Below are 27,605 nucleotides of genomic sequence, written 5' to 3' on the forward strand. Positions count from 1 at the left end.
CCCTATTGTCCTGGTGTTAGCACTGTCGTTATGTGCTGTTTTTCACCCACCGTAACAGCTCGCATATGGTTAGGCTGTTGGATGAAAGGGGATAAAGAATCTCTGGTGTAAGTGTGCTTGTCTGTGCATGCGTGTGACTAAGTGTACGTGTGTGTGTGTGTGTGTGTGTGTGTGTGTGTGTGTGTGTGTATGTTTACACAGATATGTGGCAGGCAACAGAGGGGATTATGAATCTCTAAACACACTAGCTGGTATTCTCAGGATGTAGGAAGGCAAATATTTTGGTTAACCTCAGCACTAGGGGTTGAGCAAGTAGAGACTTGTGCCAGAATATTTTGGAGGAAATTTGGTAACTTTTGGGTATTACTATGATTCCAGTTCAATAAACACAGTAGGGTATGGTTGCGGTCTGCCTTTTCCTCTTGACCTTGAGCGCTTGTAATCTGTCCTCTTCTCCCTTGGATATCAGGTCAAATTGTTGCAGAGATCTCCATGGAAACTGCATGATACCTGCGGGTTGTTGAAAAACGGCAATGTGTAAGCAATGACCTCAAATTCATCCTGGAGGATCAAGCCTTAAGAAATGGAGGGTAACTTTATCTGGTGTAATTGTGCTAGTGGAGAAATCAGTGAAAGGATGGATCATCAGAGGGATTTCATCGTATCCATATCCTGCTGTTCAAGAGTTTTGTTTGGGATCGGGCTCTATATCTGCTCATCAATGAATGTTCTTCCAATGTTTGATTCATCAGTTCAAAATCAAATCAAATCACATTTTATTGGTCACATACACATGGTTAGCAGATGTTAATGCGAGTTCCGACCATGCAGATATATCTAACAAATAATCTAACAATTTCACAACAACTACCTTATACACACAAGTGTAAAGGAATGAATAAGTATATGTACATATAAATATATGGATGAGAGATGGCCAAACGGCATAGGCAAGATGCAGTAGATGGTATAGAGTACAGTATATACATATGAGATGAGTAATGTAGGGTATATAAACATTATATAAAGTGGCATTGTTTAAAGTGACTAGTGATCCATTTATTACATGCATTTGTAATTATTAAAGTGGCTAGATATTTGAGTCAGTATGTTGGCAGCAGCCACTCAATGTTAGTGATGGCTGTTTAACAGTCTGATGGCCTTGAGATAGAAGCTGTTTTTCAGTCTCTTGGTCCCAGCTTTAATGCACCTGTACTGACCTTGCCATCTAGATTATAGCGGGGTGATAGGCAGTGGCTCGGGTGGTTTTTGTCCTAAATTATCTTTTTGTCCTTCCTGTGACAATCAGGTGGTGTAGGTGTCTTGGAGGGCAGGTAGTTTGCCCCCGGTGACGCAGACCTCACTACCCTCTGGAGAGCCTTGCAGTTGTGGGTGGAGCAGTTGCCGTACCAGGCGGTAATACAGCCCGACAGGATGCTCTCAATTGTGCATCTGTAAAAGTTTGTGAGTGGTTTTGGTGACAAGCCAAATTTCTTCAGCCTCCTGAGTTTGAAGAGGCGCTATTGCGCCTTCTTCACCACGCTGTCTGTGTGGGTGGACCATTTCAGTTTGTCCGTGATGTGTACGCCAAGGAACTTAAATCTTTCCACCTTCTCCACTACTGTCCCGTCGATGTGGATAGGGGGGGTGCTCCCTCTGCTGTTTCTTGAAGTCCACGATCATCTCCTTTGTTTTGTTGACGTTGAGTGTGAGGCTATTTTCCTGACACCACACACCGAGAGCCCTCACCTCCTCCCTGTAAGCCGTCTCGTCGTTGTTGGTAATCAAGCCTACCACTCTAGTGTCGTCTGCAAACTTGATTATTGAGTTGGAGGTGTGCATGGCCACACAGTCATGGGTGAACAGGGAGTACAGGAGAGGGCTGAGAACGCACCCTTGTGGGGCCCCAGTGTTGAGGATCAGCGGGGTGGAGATGTTGTTTCCTACCCTCACCACCTGGGGGCGGCCCATCAGAAAGTCCAGGACCCAGTTCCACAGGGCGGGGTCGAGACCCAGGGTCTCGAGCTTAATGACGAGTTTGGAGGGTACTACCTTGTTAAATGCTGAGCTGTAGTCGATGAACAGCATTCTTACATAGGTATTCCTCTTGTCCTGATGGGTTAGGGCAGTGTGATTGCAATTGCGTCGTCTGTGGACCTATTGGGGCAGTAAGCAAATTGGAATGGGTCTAGGGTGTCAGGTAGGGTGGAGGTGATATGATCCTTGACTGGTTTCTCAAAGCACTTCATGATGATGGAAGTGAGTGCTATGGGGCGATAGTCGTTTAGCTCAGTGACCTTAGCTTTCTTTGGAACAGGAACAATGGTGGCCCTCTTGAAGCATGTGGGAACAGCAGACTGGGATAGGGATTGATTGAATATGTCCATAAACACACCAGCCAGCTGGTCTGCGTATGCTCTGAGGAAGCGGCTAGGAATGCTGTCTGGGCCGCCAGCCTTGCGAGGGTTAACACGTTTAAATGTTTAACTCATGTGGGCTGTGGTGAAGGAGAGTCCACAGGTTTTGGTGTCGGTGGCACTGTATTGTCCTCAAAGCGAGCAAACAAGTTGTTTAGTTTGTCTGGGAGCAAGACATCGGGTCATCGGGCTGGTTTTCTTTTTGTAATCCGTGATTGACTGTAGACCCTGACACATTCCTCTCGTGTCTGAGCCGTTGAATTGCGACTCTACTTTGTCTCTCTACTGACGCTTAGCTTGTTTGATTGGCTTTCGGAGGGAATAACTACACTGTTTGTATTCAGTCATGTTTCCAGTCGCCTTGCCCTGATTAAAAGCAGTGGTTCACTCTTTCAGTTTTGCACGAATGCTGTCATCAATCCACGGTTTTTGGTTGGGGAAAGTTTTAATAGTCGCTGTTGGTACAACATCACTGATGCACTTGCTAATAAACTCGTTCACCGAATCAGCGTATACATCAATGTTGTTGTTCGACACTATCCGGAACATATCCCAGTCCACGTGATCGAAGCAATCTTGAAGCGTGGAATCAGATTGGTCGGACCAGCGTTGAACAGACCTGAGCACGGGCGTTCCCTGTTTTAGTTTCTGTCTTTAGGCTGGGAGCAACAAAATGGAGTCGTGGTCAGATTTGCCGAAAGGAGGGCGAGGGATGGCTTTGTATGCGTCGCGGAAGTTAGAGTAGCAATGATCCAGAATTTTCCCAGCCCGGGTCACGTTCGATATGCTAATAAGATTTAGGGAGCCTTGTTTTCAGATTAGTCTTGTTAAAATCCCCAGCTACAATAAATGCAGCCTCAGGATATGTGGTTTCCAGTTTACACAGAGTCCAATGAAGTTCTTTCAGGGCCGTCGAGGTGTCTGCTTGGGGGGGATGTACACGACTGTGATTATAATTGAAGAGAATTCTCTTGGTAGATAATGCGGTCGGCATTTGATTGTAAGGAATTCTAGGTCAGGTGAACAAAAGGACTTGATTTCCTGTATGTTGTTATGATCACACCACGACTCGTTAATCATAAGGCAAACACCCCTGCCCTTCTTCTTACCAGAGAGATGTTTGTTTCTGTGGGCGCGATGCGTGAAGAAACCAGGTGGCTGTACCGACTCCGAAACCGTGTCTCGAGTGAGCCATGCTTCCATGAAACAAAGAACGTTACAGTCTCTGATGTCTCTCTGGAAGGCAACCCTTGCTCGGATTTCGCCGACCTTGTTGTCAAGAGACTGGACGTTGGCGAGTAGTATACTTTGGAGCGGTGGGCGATGTGCCTGTCTACAGAGCCTGACCAGAAGACCGCCCCTTCTGCGGCGCAATTGTTTTGGGTCGCCTGATGGGATCCGATCCATTGTCCTGGGTGGTGGACCAGCCAGCAGCCATCTCTGTCGGCCTGTTATCTCTGATAACATAATTGCGTAAAATCATTTTTTTTTGTATCCTGATGGAATTGACCCCAACCAACTGATTGGATGACCTGTTTTTGACGCATTGGTCAGAGTTTGAAGCGTTAGTTAATATCGTTTCATCATTAGTCTCTAATTATATGACAGTACCTGACTACGCTTCCACCATCTCCTCACCATTCTAGCCCACCAGGCCCTCCCGTCCTATGAAGACATCAAAGTCCTGGGTTTAGAATGTCACAGTAGCCTCTGTTAATGGAACAACCCCCTCCATCTAACCACTTCTGAAGTTGGGGAAGGGGCATGAAAAGAAGCCTGATGCCCCCTGTTTAAAATCACTGGACCCTGCCTCCCCCCGTTAGCCCCCAACCCTTCCCTCTTATCCTCCCCCTGGCCTCCCAACCAGGGTGGATCTCTGGCAGTAATTCCCCAGATCAGGCCCAAGTCCCTCTGCTTATTAGATCAGACCCCTGTGAAAGAGTAGAAATCCTGGGCCACATTGTTTGGCCCCTGATTAAGAGCTTCTCACAGGGAGTATCAGGGCTTTAGGGAGAGAAGAAGAGATGGAGCTGAGCCTATAGGTTTCTCGTTTCTTTCTTTCTTTCTTTTCTTCTTTCTTTTCTTCTTTTTCAGGGGGTCTTATCGGTTACATTGTTGCAGGACATTGAGGAGGCCTCTGTTAAAGGTGGTTGAGGTGTAAACAATAGGATGTGGTCAGATTAGGGTTAATCCTGAGCCTTTCTTCTCCCTTCTGAAATAATGTCTGTTTTTTAGAGAGATTCCCCTCCAGAGGGTTTGAATCCCAACTGTCACAAAAGAGAATTAAGAAACATCTCAATATACCCCAAATGAGTTTGAATCAAAACTCCTTGGCAAGCAGAAATTCACTGACAACAGTTAAGATGGTGTTAAAAAAGACAGGCCTGATAGTCCAGGCACTTTCATACTGATGGGGTAATGCGTCAGTGCAGTTAAAACAGAAATTCCCAATGACTATCAGAATATGGAATGCAAGTGGCTTGGAAAAGGACCCAATCTCGGAGGAACAATCTTTTTCCAAGAGAAAGACATTGAACTGAATTGACAGTTAGAGCATTCCGGAGGATTCCGGAGATTGTGGGAAAAGCAAACAGTCCAGTTAATCCGAGCGTGGTTATTCCCATTCCTTCATGTCTCATCCATCACCTGGGGGGATAATCCTAATCCTAGTCTTTCTATTACTAAACTAATTCCCTTCTGTCATCTCTATCTCTGCCACACTCTCAGCACTCTTTAGTGTATTTTCATGTCACGATGAATAGAATTGCTTAATTAAGTTGTTCATGCTGAAATGATTGGAGGTATTTCAAGATGAGGTCTTGTATTTGGGTATGCAAAGCATTTTAAGATTTCAATCGGGGTTCAGTTCAAAAGGGACTCATTTTGTATACACACTGACTTGGTGTCTGTCAAATGAACCGTGATGCCTGTGTGCATGTGCGTGTGTGTGTGTGTTTGTGTGCATGCATGTGTGTGCGTGTGTGTGTGTTTGTGTGCATGCATGTGTGTGTGTGTTTGGGCTCCCAATCGGTGCTGCAGTCTAAGGCACTGCATCTCAGTGCAAGAGGCGGCACTGCAGTCCCTGGTTCAGATCCAGGCTGCATCACATCTGGCCATGATTGGGAGTCACACAGGGCGGCACGCAATTGGATCAGCGTCGTCCGGGTTTGGCCGGAGTAGGCCAACATTGTAAATAGGAATTTGTTCTTAACTGACTTGCCTAGTTAAATAAAGCTTAAATAAAATAAAAAATTGTGTGTGTGTTTGGGAAGGGTAAGTTAGTGTTGTTATGGCCCTGTCAGCAGGTGTGCAAGGTGTCTGACAGCATGGATCAGAGACCTTCAATCGCACAATTTATTAAAGCACCTCACTCTGGCTAACCACCTGGCCCAGAGCGGGAGGTGGGAGACAAGGTGAGGCAGGGGAAGGATGAGGATAGGATCTCCTCTGTCAGGAGGTGTTGAACCTGTCCAGAGTCCCATACCTCACTTCCATCACCATGCCGCAACCGCAGCATTGTGACACACACGCACGCTCGTGAAATTGTGCTACACCGTTGGTCTCTGTTCATTGGGACTGGGCCTTTTCACCTTGCACAGCCAGCGCTCAAGGTCCTAAACGATATAATAACCGCCATTGATAAGAGACAGTACTGTGCAGCCGTATTCATTGACCTGGCCAAGGCTTTCGACTCTGTCAATCAGCACATTCTTATCGGCAGACTCAACAGCCTTAGTTTCTCAAATGATTGCCTCGCCTGGTTCAACAACTACTTCTCTGATAGAGTTCAGTGTGTCAAATCGGAGGGCCTGTTGTCCGGACCTCTGGCGGTCTCTATGGGGGTGCCACAGGGTTAAATTCTCGGGCCGACTCTCTTCTCTGTATACATCAACGATGTCGCTCTTGCTGCTGGTGATTCTCTGATCCACATCTACGCAGACGACACCATTCTGTAAACCTCTGGCACTTCTGTGGACACTGTGTTAACTAACCTCCAGACGGGCTTCAATGCCATACAACTCTCCTTCCGTGGCCTCCAACTGCTCTTTAATGCAAGTAAAACTAAAAGTGTGCTCTTCAACTACAAATACCTAGGTGTCTGGCTAGACTGTAAACTCTCCTTCCAGACTCACATTAAGCATCTCCAATCCAAAATGAAATATAGAATCGGCTTCCTATTTCGCAACAAAGCATCCTTCACTCATGCTGCCAAACATACCCTCGTAAAACTGACCATCCTACCGATCCTCGACATCGGCGATGTCATTTACAAAATATCCTCCAACACTACTTAAAAAATTAGATGCAGTCTATCACAGTGCCATCCATTTTGTCACCAAAGCCCCATATACTACCCACCACTGCGACCTGTACGCTCTCGTTGGCTGGCCCTCGCTTCATACTCGCTGCCAAACCTACTGGCTCCAGGTCATCTACAAGTCTCTGCTAGGTAAAGCCCCGCCTTATCTGAGTTTACTGGTAACCATAGCAGCACCCACCCGTAGCACACGCTCCAGCAGGTATATCTCACTGGTCACCCCCAAAGCCAATTCTTCCTTTGGCAGCCTTTCCTTCCAGTTCTCTGCTGCCAATGACTGGAACGAACTGCAAAAATCACTAAAACCGGAGACTCCTATCTCCCTCTCTAGCTTTAAGCACCAGCTATTAGAGCAACTCACAGATCACTGCACCTGTACATAGCCCATCTGTAAATAGCCCATCCAACTACCGCATCCCCATACTGTATTTATTTATTTACCTTGCTCCTTTGCATCCCAGTATCTCTACTTGTACATTCATCTTCTGCATATCTACCATTCCAGTGTTTAATTGCTATATTGTAATTACTTCGCCACCATGGCCTATTTATTGCCTTACCTCCCTTATCCTACCTCATTTGCACATGCTATATATAGACTTTAAATACTGTATTATTGACTGTATGTTTGTTTATTCCATGTGTAACTCTGTGTTGTTGTTTGTGTTGAACTGCTTTGCTTTATCTTGGCCAGGTCGCAGTTGCAACTGAGAACTTGTTCTCAACTAGCCTACCTGGTTAAATAAAGTTTTTTTTTAAATGATTCCAAAACTCTGTCCTGGGGACCCCAAAGGGTGCAAATGTGGTTTTTTGTTCTAGTACAAAGCTACACAGCGGATTAAAAATAATCAATGCTTAATATTGAGTTGATTATTTGAATCAGCTGTGTTGTGCTAGGGAAAAACCTAAATGTGCACCCTTTGTGTTGACCTGGCACTATGCTGACCTAGCACTATGGTTGCTACCTTAGAATATAGTTATAAAGAAGGTTATACTTGCAATGATCATGAAAGGGGGTTGCACTTATTGTAAGTTGCTCTCCATAAGCATCAGCTAAATTATTAAAATGTAAATAACCAAACCTCATATTCCCTGCCGGGAAAACACCAGTCTTCCATATAAAAAAGTAATTTATTCCATTCTCATGCTAATATAATCACTTTATTAGAATACCCACAGTGTTGACAGGCAGAGGCATGATCCAATTTCCAGATATCTATATTTTGATAGGAATCCCGTCAAAAACAATTACAACGGCTCCCTAAGGATTACTCAATAAGCGTCCACCTCAACCCTACTCCGGGATGATTTTACGGAGTTGGGGTGTCCACATTTGTGCCTGATTAACAAAACAACGAAGCTCAGGGCCTCCTGCCTTAAAGGAAAATTCCACCCAAAAACTATTTTACTAGAGACGCTTTTATCCAAAGCGACTTACAGGAGCAGTAAGGGTTAAGTGCCTTGCTCAAGGGTGTCATGTAAAAGTTGTCCCAGCGAGAAATAGTTCCCGATCGTTCTGATCGTTCTGATTGTGTTCTGATTGTGACGTCATGCAGTAACATTTCTCCCAGAGTGGAAATGTTCCCAGTTTTAATAATTGCACGTGCATCTCTTTATGTGGATGGCTGAGCTTGTGCAGATGCCTCCCTCTCACACCCTTGAAAAACTATTCTGTGGGTGCGCGCATATGCTTCACACACCTGCCACTCAAAGATGGCCAGGAGTATTGACACTGACCAATCAGAAGCTTGTTGAGGCATGAGGTCAGCATATGAGACATCAATGTGCCGAGTGTAGATTTTTTTGCAATTGCAAAGACTTGGGTGCTACTTTTTTGATTGACAGTGCATGTATTAGTTAGCTAACTAAATCAAGGGTTTGAGTGAAACATTTGCACGAGCTCAACCATCCACATTAATAAGAAAGGCACATTCAATTATTGAAATGGGAGTATATTCACGCTGTGAGAAATTTTGCAACATGATATAACAATCACAGTGATTGGGAATGATTTCACACTGGGAAGATGTTTACAATACAAAGGGCATATAGACAGATTTTTCACCTAGTCTTCACAGGGATTTGAACCAGAGTCCTTTCGTTTACTGGCCCAACACGCTTAACCTCTAGGGTACCTGCCGCCTTATCTATTGGTATTTGTTTCATTAGTCTACTGTTGATACAGTCCCAAAATGTTTTGCATGTCAGCAAACAAGTTTTCAACATATAGAACTTTGAAAATAGAAAACGTGTCACAGAATGATGCATCACCGGACACAGGCAAAAACAAAGCCGCCCCACAAGACCCCCGCAGTTTGTTCACTCGCATGTCAGCTCTGACTCTCAGTTTAAAAAACTCTCCTGGCTATAGGCTTTCCCATCTGTTACACCATTTACCCATTTCGTTTAGGCCTATACCTGTAGCTCCTATAATTCTTGGTAAACTAAGGATGGAGCTATGCTGGAGAGTGCAGTTCTTTGTCGGGGTAGGACCACGATGACAGGACCTTTGTGGAGTGTGTGGACTCAGCTGGACAGCGATGAACAAACACAGAGGACATTTCTGTTTGGCTGGTATGGGCTAACAGAGCAGGGAGCATCACAGGCGAACTGTCTATCTAAACTGCCTGTCTCTTTTTTACTTGAGTTCAAGACTACAGACCTGAGCAGAATGAAGTCTACAGCCCCCTCTTATCTATCATGAAGTACACAACAAGATGTATTTATTTTTAAAGGGAGCAAAACTGTAGTGTTTTTTTCCCATCAACTGACACTTTGGTGAAAGTATAAGTTGAAGGTAAATGTCACTATTATCAAAATTTCAACCAGAAATTCATTTCTACAATTTTGTAACCATTAGATTCCACTCAAGAAAGCTATTGAGGAGGAAACTCAACATTTAAAAAATAAACTCCAGCACACAACTATTCTTGAATTCTCCACAATGTATATTATTTGACTAAGATAGCTACCAACATACTACAAACCAGTGGAGGCTTCTGAGGGGAGGATGGCTCATAATAATGGCTGGAATGAAGCAAATGGAATTGCAAACCCATTTAAACCATGTGTATTTGATACCATTCCACCAATTCCGCTCCAGCCATTACCACAAGCCCGTCCTCCCCAGTTAAGGTGCCACCAACCTCCTGTGCTACAAACTTGAAAGAGTACTTCTAGCCTGACATCCCTGGTCCAGCACAATAGTAGAGTGGTGCCTGTTCCTCATCAGAGAAAGGTGCCAAAGTTTACCTAGTGCAGACGGCTAATTCGTCACCCTAATTTAAATGGTTAATTCATTCAAATGTTGAGTCTTTATTGGTCTCCTCAGCTATATGAGCATATACTTCTCCTCCCCCTGCCTTGTAAAATGAAAACGGTGTCAAATGGGCTACGGTCTGTCTCCTGTGTGGTCCTCTCTCTCAGGGGGGAAGGGGGGACATTTTATGAGCTCCTGTAATCGCTAGGCGTTAAACTCAACAATTAGGCACTGCTATATTGTCGCTGGTTTATGGCAGCAGCTCCACTGGCTGGCTCTGACACACACACTACACCTTCATTTAGAGCCCCCCCCCCAACCCCACCGCTTGGCCCTGGCTTTGACAAACACACACATACTCTCACAACCACACACACACACACTGCTGGCACACACACACACGTGCGCGCGCACACACACGAACACGCACACACACACAAACAAACACAAACACTACGCAGCCAGAGCCAGACCCAGCGACAGTGACAAAGAAAGGGATAGTAAATGTGTGTGTAATGACAAGTGTATGTTGAGGCCACAATGGAGGTAATGCAATGTAATTACACATTTTGTTGCCAAGGGAGATGAGGTCATGTAACGGCTCATTAAGACAAGATCTGACCTCTGTAATCATCGGGGATCCCTCTCTACCTGCCCTCACAGCTCACTCACCTGTCAGACAGGCCAGAGTCCGGGGAGCAGGACAGATGTATGCATATGTAATTGTGTGTGTGTGTTTTTGTGCATTGCGTTTGTCTCTTCGTGCCTCTATGTGTGTCTCTGTGAGTTTGTGTGGGTTTTCTCAGAGTGCTGTGGACAGTCCGTATCTAGGGGCAGGTGGTCAGATGTCCAGGTGAGCTGTCCTGGGAGACAGGTCAAGGGTCAGGAATCAGAGTGGGCGGGGCCAGGGGGGTCATTCCGCTTTCAGTGTATACAAGTGTGTTTACCAGCCTGCTCCGTGTGGCCTGACTGACTGACAGAGGGTGAGAGTGTGTGTGATGTGCGTGTGACGTGCTGTTGACAGGCTGGACAGGCCCATAGCTGCAGGCTGGACAACAGGCCCTCTGGGAGTGTGCAGGGTGCCGGATGCAGGACCTTTCACTCATGTCAAAAAGGATGACCCCGACCCTCCTCCTACCCCCACCTCAATCACGCACTCTCTCTCTCTCTCTCTCTCTCTCTCTCTCTCTCTCGCTCGCTCGCTCGCTCGCTCTCTCTCACACTCACACACACACACACACTCCTCTGTCTAAACTACCTATGTTTTGAGGACTCTGACGCACAGGCAGTACTGTTATCTACGCACATCAATGTTAAACTTAAATAATTAATTAAAGGAATAGTGTTAATGGTCCCCTTTATATTTTTAATTGTGGGCTCAGAAATTGCCTTGAGTAGCACATTTTATGGAAGTAGTTTGCGATCTTGCCTGAGCTACGAACCATGTAGTTCTGGGTGCCACACGTCTTTCTGTGTTGGTTTACGGATGCGTGGCGACATAAGTGATTCCAGGCTTCTCTCTGTGCTGTGACGCAAATCCAGTCAGTCGCAGCAACCCCAAGACAGGGGGAGTCAGGGAGTCTGTGCTGGTGTGCTTGCCTGTGTGTGTGTGTGTGTGTCCATGCGCGCATATGTTTTGTGTGTGTGTCCATGCGCACATATGCATGTGTGTGTGACTCTGACCCCACCTGCATCTTAATAACACAACAACCCAGTACAATAATGTTGTATCAACATCAACACAGCCTCCTTACTGCTTCCCTGGTGTCAGAGAAGCACTTGGTGCTGCCTACATTTTCATTAGGTGTGTGTGTGTGTTTGTGTGTGTATATGTGGGCCTGTGCATGTGTCCCCATATGGCTGTTTGTGTTTATGCCCAATGCACCCCCTTTTCCTCCAATTAAGAGTCATTATGTACATTAATTATCTGTGAAATGACTGCTGGTGCTGGCTGAGAAAAGGCGAAGCGAGGCTAATGTGTTGAGGCAGCCAGCAGTGTGTTTGGTTTGGAGCCACTCACTTACCCAGGGAAAGCTGCACATGTATCCAGGAGGAAACCTGTCCGGGGCTCGTGGTTGGGGAATGGCAGAGGAGAGGCCTCCCTGTTTTAAATGGCAAGTCAGATTGTTCCAGTCGATCCACCCGGATCACATGACAGGGGGTGGGTGAAAGATCTGAAACACATGAAGTGGGGTGAGAGGAGTGAGAGAAAGGACAGGGGCTGAGAGTTGGAGAGGAGAGACTAGGGAAGAGGTGAGAGAGTGGAGGGAGACTGGGGGTTAGTGAGATGAGTTGCCAGCTTGGTTTGGGGTGGTAATGGATGTGAAATGATATTTATTTGTATTCTATGCTTGGCCTGAGTGAAATATTGACGGAAAGGTATGAATGAATTTGGTGAAATGTGTTTGAGTGTATGTGGGCCAGGGGGGTATGGGGATGAATGGGTGTGAGTAAATGGGGTTGGAATGTTCCAGTGTTTAGGAGTCTATGTGGGTGAATGTGTGGGTTGTGGTTTTAAGGGCAGGGGTGGGCATAAGTGATGCTGATGGTGAGTGGTAAAACAGGGAGAGTGAAGGGCCTATGGGGGTTGGGGAGTGTGAGGGACTGGTATTGGTATTTATTAGCATCCCCATTAGCCGCTGCAAAAGCATCAGCTGCTCTTCCTGGGATCAATATGAAACAGAGCTCCGAGACAGGACTGTGTCGAGGCACAGATCTGGGGAAGGGTACAAAAACATTTCTGCAGCATTGAAGGTCCCCAAGAACACAGTGGCCTCCATCTTTCTTAAATAGAATAAGTTTGGAACCACCAAGACTCTTCTTAGAGCTGGCTGCCCGGCCAAACTGAGCAATCAGGGGACAAGGGCCTTGGTCAGGGAGGGGACCAAGAACCCGATGGTCACTCTGACAGAGCTCCAGAGTTCCTCTGTGGAGATGGGAGAACCTTCCAGAAGGTCAACCATCTCTGCAGCACTCCACAAATCAGGCCTTTATGGTAGAGTGGCCAGATGGAAGCCACTCCTCAGTAAAAGGCACATGACAGCCCACTGGAGTTTGCCAAAGGGCAACTAAAAGATTCTCTGGTCTGATGAAACCAGGATTGAAGTCTTTGGCCTGAATGCCAAGCGTCACGTCTGGAGGAAACCTGGCACCATCCCTATGGTGAGGCATGGTGGTGGCAGCATCATGCTGTGGGGATGTTTTTCAGTGGTATGGACTGGGAGACTAGTCAGGATCAAGGGAAAGATGAACGGAGTACAGAGAGATCTTTGATGAAAACCTGCTCAAGAGCACTTAGGACCTCAGACTGGGGTGAAGATTCACCTTCCAACAGGACAAGGACTCTAAGCACACAGCCAAGGTAACGCAGGAGTGGCTTCGGGACAAGTCTCTGAATGTCCTTGAGTGGCCCAGCCAGAGCCCAGACTTGAACCTAATCTAACATCTCTGGAGAGACCTTAAAATAGCTGCGCAGCGACGCTCCCCATCCAACCTGACAGAGCTTGAGAGGATCTGCAGAGAAGAATGAGAAAAACTCCCTAAATACAGGTGTGCTAAGCTTGTAGCGTCACACCCAAGACTCAAGACTGTAATCGCTGCCAAAGGTTCTTCAACAAAGTACTGAGTAAAGAGTCTGAATAATTATGTAAATGTGATATTTCAGTTTTTTATTTTTAACAAATTTGAAAAAATATACATGTTTTTACTTTGTCATTACGGGATATTGTGTGCAGATTGATGAGGGGAAAAACATTTTAATCCATTTTAGAATAAGGCTGTAACGTAACAAAATGTGGAAAACGTCAAGAGGTCTGAATGATTGCTGAATGCACTGTATGTCTTGACCATGCAAGCTTGCTATCTAGGGTTATACCCAGCCGTTTAGTCTCCTCAACTTGCTCAATAGCCACATTATTCAATAATAGATCTGAAGGAGGTTTAGCGTTAAGCGAGTGATTTCTCCCAAAAATTATGCTTTTAGTTTTTGAAATATTTAGCACCAGCCTATTGCTAGTTACCCATTCTAAAACTGACTGGCGCTCTATGTTAAGTGTCTCAGTTATTTATTTTCCTGTTGCAGCTGATGTGTATACTGTTGAGTCGTCGGTGTACACTGTTGAGTTGTCAGCATACATAGATAGACACATGGGCTTATTCAAGGTCAGTGAAGGTCATTTGTAAAAACAGAAAAAGTAATGGCCCTAGCCGGCTGCCCTGCGGTACACAACACTAAATTGAATTCGCATGAGAGAGGCTTCCATTAATGAAAACCCTTTGTGTTCTAATAGATAGGTAACTCAATCCATAATAAGGCAGGGGATGCAAATCCATAACACCTACGTTTTTTCAGCAATAGGTTATGATCAATGACATCAAAAGCTGCACTGAAGTATAACAAAACAACTCCTACAATTTTCTTACTATAATTTTTCTTTCAGCCAATCATCGGCCATTTGTGTCAGTGCATGTTGAGTGACCTTCCCTTTAAGCAGGCTGAAAGTCTGTTGTTAATTTGTTTTCTGTAAAATAACTTTATATTTGATTAAACAATTTTTTTCCCAAAGGTTTGCTAAGGACTTGTAACAGGCTGATTGGTTGGTTGTTTGAACCATTAATATGATGCTTTGCTATTCTTGGGTAGCAGAATGACCTGTACCTCCATCCATGTCTGAGGGCACACACCATATTCTAGGCTTAAATTGAAGATGTAGCAAATTGGAATCACAATGTATTTCGCTACCAACAACCAGCAATTTACCATCCAGGATGTCGGTACAAGGTGGCTTGTCCTTATTTATAGATAGTAATAATGTTTTCACCTCTTCCCCACCCACTTTGTGGGTCTCAAAACAACAGTGCTTGTCTTTCATTATTTGGTACATTATGCATTAATATGAAGGCTCAGCATTTGTTTGTATTTCATACCTAAGTTTGCTAATCTTGTCAACAAAAATGCTATTAAAGCGGTTGGCAAATATCAAAGGGTTTTGTTATGAACAAGCCCTCTGCCCCAATAAAAGATGCAGCCGAGTTTGCTTTCTTGCCTAGAATTTAATTTTAAGTACTCCAGAGCTTTTTTACTTTCATTCTTTATATCATTTATCTTTTTCCAATGTATAGTTTCTTCTACTTTTTGTTTAGTTACATGATTTATCAATTTACTGTACAGTATGTTTGCCAATCTGCTGTGTTGCCAGACTTATTTGCCATTCCCTTAGCCTCATCCCTCTCAGCCATTACATTTTTCAATCATCTATCCATGGGGATTTGGCTGTTTTAACAGTCAGTTTCTTTATGGGCGCATGCCTGTCAGTAACCGGAAGAAGACATTCCATAAATGTAGTGCAGCGTCAAGATGTTCCTCATTACACACATCAGACCAACAAATATTTTTTTATTTTTTTATCTTCGACATAGTAATCATTGCTAAACCTTGTGTGAACTTCTATACACAATTTTAGGTCCATTCTTTGGAACTTGGATTTTTCTAGGTATGGCTATTATATTATGATCACTATATCCGATGGGTGTGGACTCTGCTCTAGAGCAGATTTCTGCCACATTAGTAAATATGTGATCAATACACATGGATGATTTAGTTCCTGTTATATTTGTAAATACCCTGGTAGGTTAACTGATGACTTGAACCAGATTGAATGCACTGTTTACAGCTTGGAGCTCCTTTTTGAGTGGGCAGCAACTTCCTACGAGTATAGGCTTTAGGTGATGCAGATGAATCTGTAGTCATATTACTTCCACATCATCTGACATAAGATCCTCTCTCAGCCTAACTGGAAAATTACTCTAGACATTCATGGAAACACATCCTCCATTTGATTTTCTATCTTTCCTATATATTCTATAACAATGTGAAACTACTTCTGCATCATCAAATGAATTATCAAATTGTGTTTCAGAGATGGTATCAGGAATCAGGTAAGACCCAGATGAAGACCGTGCCAAAGATACAATGGTTAGTATTATGTGGATCCAGCTTGAAGAACACAGTGACCCCCTGGAGCAGCTTGAAGGCAGAGAAAATGAGTGGTAGTGGATAACGGTTCTTTACAGTGATGTTGGTGAGTCCCCGGTAGTCAATGCACGGGCACAGAGTCTTGTTCTTCTTCTCCATGAAGAAGAACCCTGCACCAGTGGGAGAGGAAGAGGGGCGGATAAATCCAGTAGCAAGGGAGTCTCCAATGTAGTCCTCCATAGCCTTGGTTTCGGGTCCCGACAGCGGGTACAGATGCCCCTGGGGCAGCGTGGTGCTAGGGGGAAGGTTAATCCCACAGTCATAGGGGCAGTGTGGAAGAAGGGAAGTGGCCTGGTACCTGCTGAACACCTCCCGGAGATCCTGGTACTCCGCGAGGATGGCGGAGAGATCCGGAACCACTTCCGAGGACCCAGGAAGATGCCCCTGGGCAGGTTGCGCCAACTTCAGACAATGGGTGTGGCAGAACGGACTCCAGCCCATGATGGCATCAGTAGACCACTTGATGAGTGGGTTGTGTCGCTGGAGCCAGGAGAATCCCAAAACCACGGGGTTCTGCAGGTAATTGATGAGCAGGGACTGAATGTCTCGCTATGATTCCCTGACACATGTAGGTTGATGGGAGTGGTGTAATGGGTGACCCGATCTATAGAGCGCCCATCCAGTGCTCAAATATCCATGTGAATGGAGAGGGGCTGAGTGGGGATGTTCAGCTCGGAAGCCAGTATGGTGTCCAAAAAGGTATCATCGGCCCCAGAGTCAATGAGGACCCGGAGAGATTTGGACTGGTTCCCCCACAGCAGAATGACATGAAAAGGGGTGCGAGTAAGGGAGCAGAAACGTTCTCCATAAGACCCACCAGAGTACTCACTCCCTGACGAGCATGGTCCTTTACCGGGAACGAGGACACAAAATTACCAAAAGTCCTGCAATACAGACAGCCCCTTGTGCTGATCCTGTGTTGCCGTTCCGCTAGTGACATTCCAGCTCTGCTTAGTTGCATTGGCTTGGGAAAGTGCCTCGGCCCTCTTCGGTGACCCTTGAGGAAGATCGGGAAACCTTGGGTGCTCTCGGCCATGGGACGGCCATGGGACCGTTGGGGACCGCAGGGGACTTCCGGGGTGGCTCAGAGGCGATGTGGAATCCCTGGACGTGCGAGCGACATCGGACTCCCTCTACATCCGTCATTCCCGCAATCGCCCCCATCGATGCAGATGGTCAAAGCGATGAGGGAGTCCGTGGGTAAAGCCCGAGCCGCAAGCTCGTCCTTAACCTCCTGCGAGATGCCGTGCAGGGACATGTCGAACAATGCTTCCGGGTTCCAAGCACTCTCTGCTGTCAATGTGTGGAAATCCACCATATAGTCGCCACAGTGCGGGCTTCCTGCCGGAGCTGGATTAGCTTCCATCAGCTTCTCTCCCGGAGAACGGGGCATCGAAAACCTTCCTCTCCTCTCCCACGAACCCCTCCAGGCTCACGCATATGGAGGTAGCCCAAGTGATAGCCCTACCAGACATCAGCGTGATAATCGAGGTGAAGGAGGACCGCTGAAGCTCGAAAATGAGGGCACACAGATAAAAATGCCCGAAAGGTGCTCGGCTCTCCATTAAAGCATTATAGGGGAGGCAAACGGGGCTCCCGGGAATGTGGAGTGGCCGGTGGGGCGGCACTGCTAACCGGCAAGTTACTGGGGGGCGGTGGGATCCCAACCGTGGCAGGCTGATCCCCAGACAACCCACGGAATTGCTCCTGCAGTATGTCCAGCGGCCGGTCATGGCGCTCAGCCAACGTTTGGACCCCCTCCATCAGCCCACGAAGCTATTCCACGTGCCTATCAATGGAGGTTCCTTGCAAGGAGATGGTGTTGCGGAGCTGGTCTAGGTCTGCTGGGTTCGCACTATCAGGAATCAGGTAAGAACCAGATGCAGACCGTGTCGAAGATACAATGTTTATTAGAGCAACAGGGGCAAAAGTACAGGACGGCAGGCAGGCTCAGGGTCAGGTCAGGCAGAGGTAGGTAATCCAGGGGTGGGGTAAAGGTACAGGATGGCAGGCAGGCTCAGGGTCAGGCAGAGTGTTTAGGCGGGCGGGCTCAGCGTCAGGCCAGGCAGGGGTCAGAACCAGGAGTTCGAGAAAATAGAGACTGGGGAAAAGCAGGCGCTGATACAAACAATGCTGGTAGGCTTCAACAAACAAGATAAACTGGCAACAGACAAACAGAGAACACAGGTATAAATACACATGGGATAATGGGGAAGATGGGCGACACCTGGAGGGGGATGGAGACAATCACAAAGACAGGTGAAACAGATCAGAGTGTGACAGATGGCTAGAATATGAATGTTTTCTGATGTTAATAATAAGTTGTCAATTCCATGAACTTTGTTTCTCAGGATACGTATGTTAATATGGGCTATTTTTGTCCTTTTCTGGTTGCTTGAATGGTTTTAGTGCTATTCTGACAGGCTGATCTAGGTAGACATGTCAGTCACTTTAACATTTGAGTCAATAGTACTGAGTGGGCTGCCCACAGTGGGCTTCTTCCTAAGGCAAACAGTTTGGGTGCAAACAGTGGAATTCAACCCTATGTGCATATGATTATTGAAGATAATACCGTCGGAGCTAACAGTTAAAGGAACATAGATTAGGTTACTTACATTTACTGCATTTCTATTTCTTTGGGATATAATACGATTTCCAAGTCCTTTGTTGCTTATTATGACAGGGAGGACTGGAGCGCTGCAAAACACAGTCAGTCTCTTAAGCAGTTCGCTATGTTGATGGAGATAATCTTGGAACCCCTGCGGTTATGTTGAATCCCATCTCTTTTAAAGAGAGTTGGTTGCTCCCACAGCAAGTCAAAATTGTCTCAAAAGAAGACTTTGTAAATTAGGACTGAGATTTGAATGAAAAGGGGTAAGTGAGGAGGCTGTATAGATAGGACAGATAAAAACGTATCGGGCTGCAGGTTTGAATGAATGAATGGATCTGTGTGAGTGTATAGAAGTGATGTATAAACAGGGATTGGTCTTGGATGAATGAGACGGCGGGGGTTGTTTTGGGGATAGTGAACACAAGGCCTTTGCAAGTTTGCGTCTGAGTGAGTCTGGCCCAGTCTTTCCCAGCATGCTCTCTGTGTGTAAGAATGCATCTTCTGCTAGGAGAAAGGAGCAGGTGGAGGCTCCGTTCATCCCAAACTGACCTTGAAGGCACTTTGATTTAATTCCACTTCCTCTTGGTGCTTCCATCCCAGCGGCAGGGACAGTAAGATATCTGTCTCTCCCTCTGCTCCCATCAATGTGCTTTTTGTTCCCCTTCTCCTTGTCGCTTTATGCTCTCCACACGGAAAATAGAGGCACAGAGACTGGTGATAATAACACTTCACTGCTGCCTCACGCTCTGACCAGCACTGAGTCCAGAGGATGACCTTGTTACAGTGCCTTCAGAAAATATTCATACCCCTTGACTTATTCCACATTTTGTTGTGTTACAGCCTGAATTCAAAATGGATTAAATACATGTTTTTCCCTCATCCATCTCCACACAATACCCCTTAATGACAAAGTGAAAACATGTTTTTAGACATTTTCACAAATGTACGGAAAATGAAATACAGAAATCTGTCATTTACATACGTATTCACACCCTTGAGTCAATACATGCTAGAATCACCTTTGGCAGCGTTTACAGCTGTGGGTCCTTCTTGGAAAGTTTCTAAGAGCTTTGTACACCTGGATTGTACAATATTTGAACATTATTCTTTTAAAAGCTCTGTCAAGTTGGTTGTTGATCCTTGCTAGACAGCCATTTTCAAGTCTTGCCATAGATTTTCAAGACAATTTAAGTCAACACTTTAACTTGGCCACTCAGGAGTATAGCAATTCCATTCTATATTTTGCCTTGTGTTTTATGTTATTATTCTGCTGAAAGGTGAATTTGTCTCCCATTGTCTGTTGGAAAGCAGACTAAACCAGGTTTTCCTCTAGGATTTTGCCTGTGTTTAGCTCTATTCCATTTATTTTTTATCAACAAACAAAAAACTCCTTAGTCCTCCCTGATGACAAGCATATCAATAACATGATGCAGCCAACACCATACTTGAAAATATGAAGAGTGGTACTCAGTGATGTTTTGCATTGGATTTGCCCCAAGCATATTGCTTTGTAATCAGGACTTAAAGTTAATTTCTTTGCCACATTTTTTGCAGTTTTACTTTAGTGCCTTATTGTAAACAGAATGTGTGTTTTTTTATATTTTTATTCTCTAAAGGCTTCCTTCTTTTCACTCTGTCACTTAGGTTAGTATTGTGGAGTAACTACAATGTTGTTGATCCATACACAGTTTTTTCCTATCACAGCCATTAAACTCTAACTGTTTTAAAGTCACCATTGGCCTCATGGTGAAATCCCTGAGCGTTTTCCTTCCTCTCCGGCAACTGAGTTAGGAAGGACACCTGTATCGTTGTAGTGATTGGGTATATTGATACACCATCCAAAGTGTAATTAATAGCTTCACCATGCTCAAATGGATATTCAATGTCTGCTTTTTTATGTTTACCCATCTACCAATAGGTGCCCTTCTTTGCGAGGCATTGGAAAACCTCATGGGTCTTTGTGGTTGAGTCTGTGTTTGAAATTCACTGCTCGACTGATAATTGTATGTGTGGGTACAGAGATGATTCAAAAATCATATTATTGCACATAGAGTGAGTCCATGCAACTTATAATGTGATGTGTTTAGGCAAGTCAGCTATGAACAAATTCTAATTTACAAATACGGCCTACCAAAAGGCAAAAGGCCCTCCTGCGGGAACGGAGGCTTGGATTAAAAATAAAAATATAGGACAAAACACAGATCACGACAAGAGAGACACCACAACACTACATAAAGAGAGACCTAAGACAGCATTGCAGCAACACAACATGGTAGCAGCACAAAACATGGTAGAAACATTATTGGGCACTGACAACAGCACAAAAGGCAAGAAGGTAGAGACAACAATACATCACGAAAAGCAGCCACAAGTGACAGCAAGCGTGTCTTTGAATGAAGAGATGGAGACAGAACTGTCCAGTTTGAGTTTTTTTAGCTGCTTGTTCCAGTCGCTAGCTGCAGCAACTGAAAAGAGGAGCGACCCAGGGATGTGTGTGCTTTGGGAACCTTTAACAGAATGTAACTGACAGAACAGGTGTTGTATGTGGAGGATGAGGGCTGCAGTAGGTATCTCAGATAGGGGGGAGTGAGGCCTAAGAAGATTTTAAAAATAAGCATCAACCAGTGCGTCTTGTGACGGGTGCACAGAGGGGACCAGTTTACAGAAGAGTATAGAGTAAATTGATGTGTCCTATAAGGAGCATTGGCGGCAAATCTGATGGCCGAATAGTAAAGAACATCTAGCCGCTCGAGAGAATCCTTACCTGCCGATCTATAAATTACATCTCCGTAATCTAGCATGGGTAGGATGGTCATCTGAATCAGGGTTAGTTTGGCAGCTGGGGTGGAATAGGAGCGATTACGATACAGGAAACCAAGGATAGAAGGATAGTCTAGCCATACTCCCAAGCACATTTTTACACCTGAACTCATTTAAGCTTGCCATAACAATGGGTTGAATACATTTCAGCTTTAAATTTGTTATTAATTTGTAAACATTTCTAAAACCATAATTCTACTTTGACATTATGGGGTAGTGTAGGCCAGTGACACAAAATCGTAATTGAATCTACTTTAAATTTAGGCTGTAACACAACAAAATGGGGGAAAAGTCAAGGGGTTCATCTGTGAATGAAACATATTTTTCCAGAGTGATTGTTAGTGTTCCACAGATGTATCTGTCTGAAATGAAGCCATATTGGCAAACTGGAATACGGAAGAAGAATTATAATAGAAGTATAACAGCATAATTGGAGATAACTACTGCTATGTCATTTTGGGATCTCTGCCAAATCATTTTGTTAGTAGATTGTGCATTGTCAGTACTTACAAATGTCAACAAAAAGTCATGGTTGGGCAAGCATAGAGGATACCTTAGACCTAATTCTCTTTCCCCCTTTCCCCACAGACAGTCACTTGTTGTTGTTGTGTGACAGACATACTGAAGATGAGCGGTAGCTTCCTGTGTCTGTCTGTTTTATCTCCCCTCCCAGCCCCAGTCCCAATAACATGGTTATGGTCTGAGCAGTAAAGGAAAGTGGTCTTGGCCGCCATAGTTGGGTAGTGGATAGCGCAGACTGAGAGGCACCACAGTGTCCACTTAGATTTATAGGGCACACTTAAAGTCACAGACTTTGGGGTCACAGGGAGCCTCGGCTGGCTGGCTGGCAGGCAGGCTGGTCTTGGGCCCAGTCGGTTGGTCTGATGGCCGGTGGGTCCATCAGCGCCATACGAGCCAGAGGCGCTTCTCCTAACAGTCCCTGAGAGAGGGAGCCAAGGGTGGAGGGTGGCTCTATAGTTGGCTGATTGATTCATTTTATTTATCAGTTAAGAAAAATACAAATGTACACAGTACACAGATTTTTTAAATGTGACCGAAATTGCAAAATATTATTTTATATTTTCTACATAAATACATATACAGTTACAGAGATACAGACATATTACAGAGATACAGAAATGAAAAATGGTTCTACTTTTCAATCATTAGCCAGCTTAAGGTTATAGAGTTAGGGTTGGGTAGTGGTAGTGGTGTGGGGGCTAGAGGGTAGGGAGTTGTAGGGAGAGGGCTGGAGAGGTGAACAGTTATAGTGGTGAGGATGTAGAGAGAGGGGAGAGGTTGAGAGAGGGCTGGAGAGGTGGATAGTAATAGTGGTGAGGATGTAGAGAGAGGGGAGAGGTTGAGAGAGGGCTGGAGAGGTGAACAGTTATAGTGGTGAGGATGTAGAGAGAGGGGAGAGGTTGAGAGAGGGCTGGAGAGGTGGATAGTAATAGTGGTGAGGATGTAGAGAGAGGGGAGAGGTTGAGAGAGGCTGGAGAGGTGGACAGTAATAGTGGTGAGGATGTAGAGAGAGGGGAGAGGTTGAGAGAGGGCTGGAGAGGTGAACAGTTATAGTGGTGAGGATGTAGAGAGAGGGGAGAGGTTGAGAGAGGGCTGGAGAGGTGGACAGTAATAGTGGTGAGGATGTAGAGAGAGGGGAGAGGTTGAGAGAGGGCTGGAGAGGTGGACAGTTATAGTGGTGAGGATGTAGAGAGAGGGGAGAGGTTGAGAGAGGGCTGGAGAGGTGGACAGTAATAGTGGTGAGGATGTAGAGAGAGGGGAGAGGTTGAGAGAGGGCTGGAGAGGTGGACAGTTATAGTGGTGAGGATTTAGAGAGAGGGGAGAGGTTGAGAGAGGGCTGGAGAGGTGGACAGTTATAGTGGTGAGGATGTAGAGAGAGAGGAGAGGTTGAGTGAGGGCTGGAGAGGTGGACAGTAATAGTGGTGAGGATGTAGAGAGAGGGGAGAGGTTGAGAGAGGGCTGGAGAGGTGGACAGTTATAGTGGTGAGGATTTAGAGAGAGGGGAGAGGTTGAGAGAGGGCTGGAGAGGTGGACAGTAATAGTGGTGAGGATGTAGAGAGAGAGGAGAGGTTGAGAGAGGGCTGGAGAGGTGGACAGTTATAGTGGTGAGGATGTAGAGAGAGGGGAGAGGTTGAGAGAGGGCTGGAGAGGTGGACAGTTATAGTGGTGAGGATTTAGAGAGAGGGGAGAGGTTGAGAGAGGGCTGGAGAGGTGGACAGTAATAGTGGTGAGGATGTAGAGAGAGAGGAGAGGTTGAGAGAGGGCTGGAGAGGTGGACAGTTATAGTGGTGAGGATGTAGAGAGAGGGGAGAGGTTGAGAGAGGGCTGGAGAGGTGGACAGTTATAGTGGTGAGGATGTAGAGAGAGAGGAGAGGTTGAGAGAGGGCTGGAGAGGTGGACAGTTATAGTGGTGAGGATTTAGAGAGAGGGTGTGTGGCAACAGGGTTTAGAGGGAGACAGAAGAGTTAGAGTGGGGTAGATGGAGGCAGAGCACAGAGCTATGGGGGTGTGAGTAGCGAGCAGTGGAATAGTGATTGTGAGAGGGGCGTCCCCAGCGATAGTTTCCTGTCGTATTGTCCTATGCTGCCCATCTGATCAGAGAGGAGAGACGAGAAAAGAACAGAAGGAAGAACAGACAGGAAAGTAAAACAAAAGAAGGTATAGGAAAGGAGAAAGGGCAATTGAAAGGGGAGAGAGGGGAGAGGAAAGAAAGAGAAAATCATGAAGCTATTTGATCATTTGCACTTCAACTGCTTTCCAACACATCATGAAGCATGAGGCAACCTAACTCTCCATCCAGCGGCCCGCTGGTGTTTCCCAGAGAGAGAGGGCGACCCAGGGGAAACGGATACACAGCCAGACTGACAGAGGTATGACCATGATGGAGTGACTGGCTGCTTCTCCTCCAAACATTGGCCTCAGTCCCTTCCCTGCACAGCATGTTCTGCTTATAAAACAGTACGATAACAGTACATCATGAAATGGCAGTCCTGTTCCACTAAGCAAGTGTAAAGACTCTCAGTGCTTTAGTGTTATTACTCTGGAGTTACTTCAGTCCAAAGTTTGGAAGTGTCCTTGATGAGGTACAGTGGAGTCAATTACAGTTAATTACGGTGGTCAACCCAGAGACAGGCTATTGTGTTGTCCCAGCATTGAGTTTGCTTTCCCGGGAGGTATGAGTGGCGAACAAAATGTCATAAACAATCTGTACTCTTCATCCCAGTGGTGGCCCATTGAGTTTTGCAATGGGTTGTCTCACTCTGTGGGTGTGGGTGTGGGTGTGGGTGTGGTGGTTGTGGCAGTGATGTGTTTCTACAGAGTCATTTCACCATCAGAGTCAAATGAGGCAAGGCTCAAGGATTCGAGGTATCTGGATGTGTGGCGAGAAGAGGGCTAGAACACATTCTGGGGAGCCTGAGAAAACAAACACAACCACGGAAGGGAAAGGGGATAATTGTAAACTCATAATTACATATTCCAAGGATGGCTGAGGGATGGAGGGATGAAGGATGGGGGATCATATTGTTCTTTCTTTCTTTCCATGTGCTCAGCAGAGCCCAGTTTGTGGCAACACCCTCCTCGCACTCTCTCTCTCTCTTTAATGCTTGTATTCATGTTGTAAAGTGAACCCATAAAAATACTTTCATTTCTTCACACTGTCATAAAAGCCTGAATCAGTTCCTTCTTTGAATGTTTTATTATTCTTTACTTCAGTGGAACGAAAACAGAAATGGGCCACACTCTCACGCAACCTAGAAGCTCTCACAATGTGCAGTACAGTCAATTGAAAAGTACTTTTCTAAATGTAAAGGTCTTCATTTAAGACTCTTGATTAGTTTTCCATTCCCCTAACCTCTTACAGTATGTTGGTGGGGAATTCAAATGAGTCTCTATGGCGTGATTGTGGTTAAACGTGATGTTGTTCTAGACAAGTGGCACACCAAGTGCCACACCAAGTGCCTTTGTCACACACTTATATGACAAATATGTGGAGACACTACACAGAGGCCCTTGTGCCTATGGCGAGCACACACATGAAATAAAATCCAATTTTATTTTGCAAATATTATTGTGGGTTTAGAGAAATGCTTATGTTCCTAGCTCCAACAGTGCAGTACTAGCTAACAATACAACATAATACACGCAAATCCAAAATAATTTACATTTAAAGAAAGGAATTAAGAAATGTAGAAATATCAGAACGAGCAATGTCCGGAATATAAATATATGTGTATATGATGGTGTGTGTAGACATTATGCCTTCGTGCATTCAGATCGCTTTACAGAAATACCTTATTTACATAAATATTCAGACCCTTTGTTATGAGGCTCGAAATTGAGCTCAGGTGCATCCTCTTTCCACTTATCATCCTTGAGATGTTTCTACAACTTGATTGGAGTCCACCTGTGGTAAATTCAATTGATTGGACATGATTTGGAACGGTACACAACGCCCCACAGTTGACAGTGCATGTCAGAGCAAAAACCAAGGAATTGTCCATAGAGCTTCAAGACAGGATTGTGTCGAGGCACAGATCTTGGATAGGGTACCAAAACATTTCTGCAGCATTGAAGGTCCCCCAAAACACAGTGGCCTCAGTCATTCTTAAGTGGATGGAAGAAGTTTGGACCCACCAAGACTCTTCCTAGAGCTGGCCGCCCAGCCAAACTGAGCAATCGGGGGACAAGGTCCTTGGTCATGGAGGTGCCCAAGAACCCAATGGTCACTCTGACAGAGCTCCAGAGTTCCTCTGTGGAGATGGGAGAACCTTCCAGAAGGACAACCATCTCTGCAGCACTCCACCAATGAGGCCTTTATGGTAGAGTGGCCAGACGGAAGCCTCTCCTTAGTAAAATACACATGACAGCCCACTTGGAGTTTGGAGTGCTGCAGAGATGGTCTGGAGCAAACCTGGAGCAAACCTGGAGCAAACCTGGAGCAAACCTGGCTCCATCCCTATTGTGAAGCATGGTGATTTGGGGATGTTTTTCAGCGGCAGGGACTGGGAGGGAATCGAGGCAAAGATGAAGTCAGGATCGAGGCAGGATCGAGGCAAAGATGAACAGAGCAAAGGTAAAGCGAGCCTTGATAAAATAGCGAGCCTTGATAAAAACCTGCTCCAGAGCGCTCAGGACCTCAGACTGGGGCGAAGATTCACCTTCCAACAGGACAACGACCCTAAGCACTCAACCAAGACAACGCAGGAGTGGCTTCGGGACAAGCCTCTGAATGTCCTTGAGTGGCCCAGCCAGAGCCCATACTTGAACCTGATCGCACATCTCTGGAGAGACCTGAAAATAGCTGTGCAGCAATGCTCCCCATCCAACCTGACAGAGCTTGAGAGGATCTGCAGAGAAGAAAATGAGAAACTCCCCAAATACCGCTGTGCCAAACTTGTGATATGTATGCTTCAAAAAAACTGTTTTTGCTTTGTCATTATTGGGTATTGTCTGTAGATTAATGAGGAAAAAATCTATTTAATCAATTTTAGAATAAGGCTGTAATATAACAAAATGTGGATAAAGGGGTCTAAATACTTTCCAAAGGCACTGTAAATAGGATTAGCCTTGACTAGAATACAGTATATACATCTGAAGAGGGTAAAACAGTATGTAAACATTATTAAAGTGACCAGTGTTCAATAATTATGTACATAGGGCAGCAAGGTAGAGTACCGTGTGGTAGCTGGCTAGTAGCAGTGACCAACAGTCAGGGCAGGTTACTGTGCAGAGGCCAGCTAATGGTGACTATTTAACAGTCTGATGGCCTGGAGATAGAAGCTGTTTTTCAGTCTCTCTGTCCCAGCTTTGATGCACCTGTACTGTCTCTGCCTTCTAGATGGTAGAGGGGTGAACAGGCCGTGGCTTGGGTGGCTGAGGTCCTTGATGATCTACAGTACCTGCGTACACCCCCATTTAGGCTCAATTAGGAACTGTGTTTGCTAATCTGTAGGATGCAGGATGTAGAGTGAAATACAATGACATCCTAGATGATTCTGTGCTTCCAGCTTTGTGGCAGCAGTTTGGGGAAGGCCTTTTCTGGTTTCAGCATGACAATGCCCCCGTGCACAAAGCAAGGTCCATACAGAAATAGTTTGTTGAGATCAGTGTGGAAGAACTTGACT

Source organism: Oncorhynchus tshawytscha, linkage group LG30, assembly GCF_018296145.1.
Source record: "Oncorhynchus tshawytscha isolate Ot180627B linkage group LG30, Otsh_v2.0, whole genome shotgun sequence".
Classification (NCBI taxonomy): domain Eukaryota; kingdom Metazoa; phylum Chordata; class Actinopteri; order Salmoniformes; family Salmonidae; genus Oncorhynchus; species Oncorhynchus tshawytscha.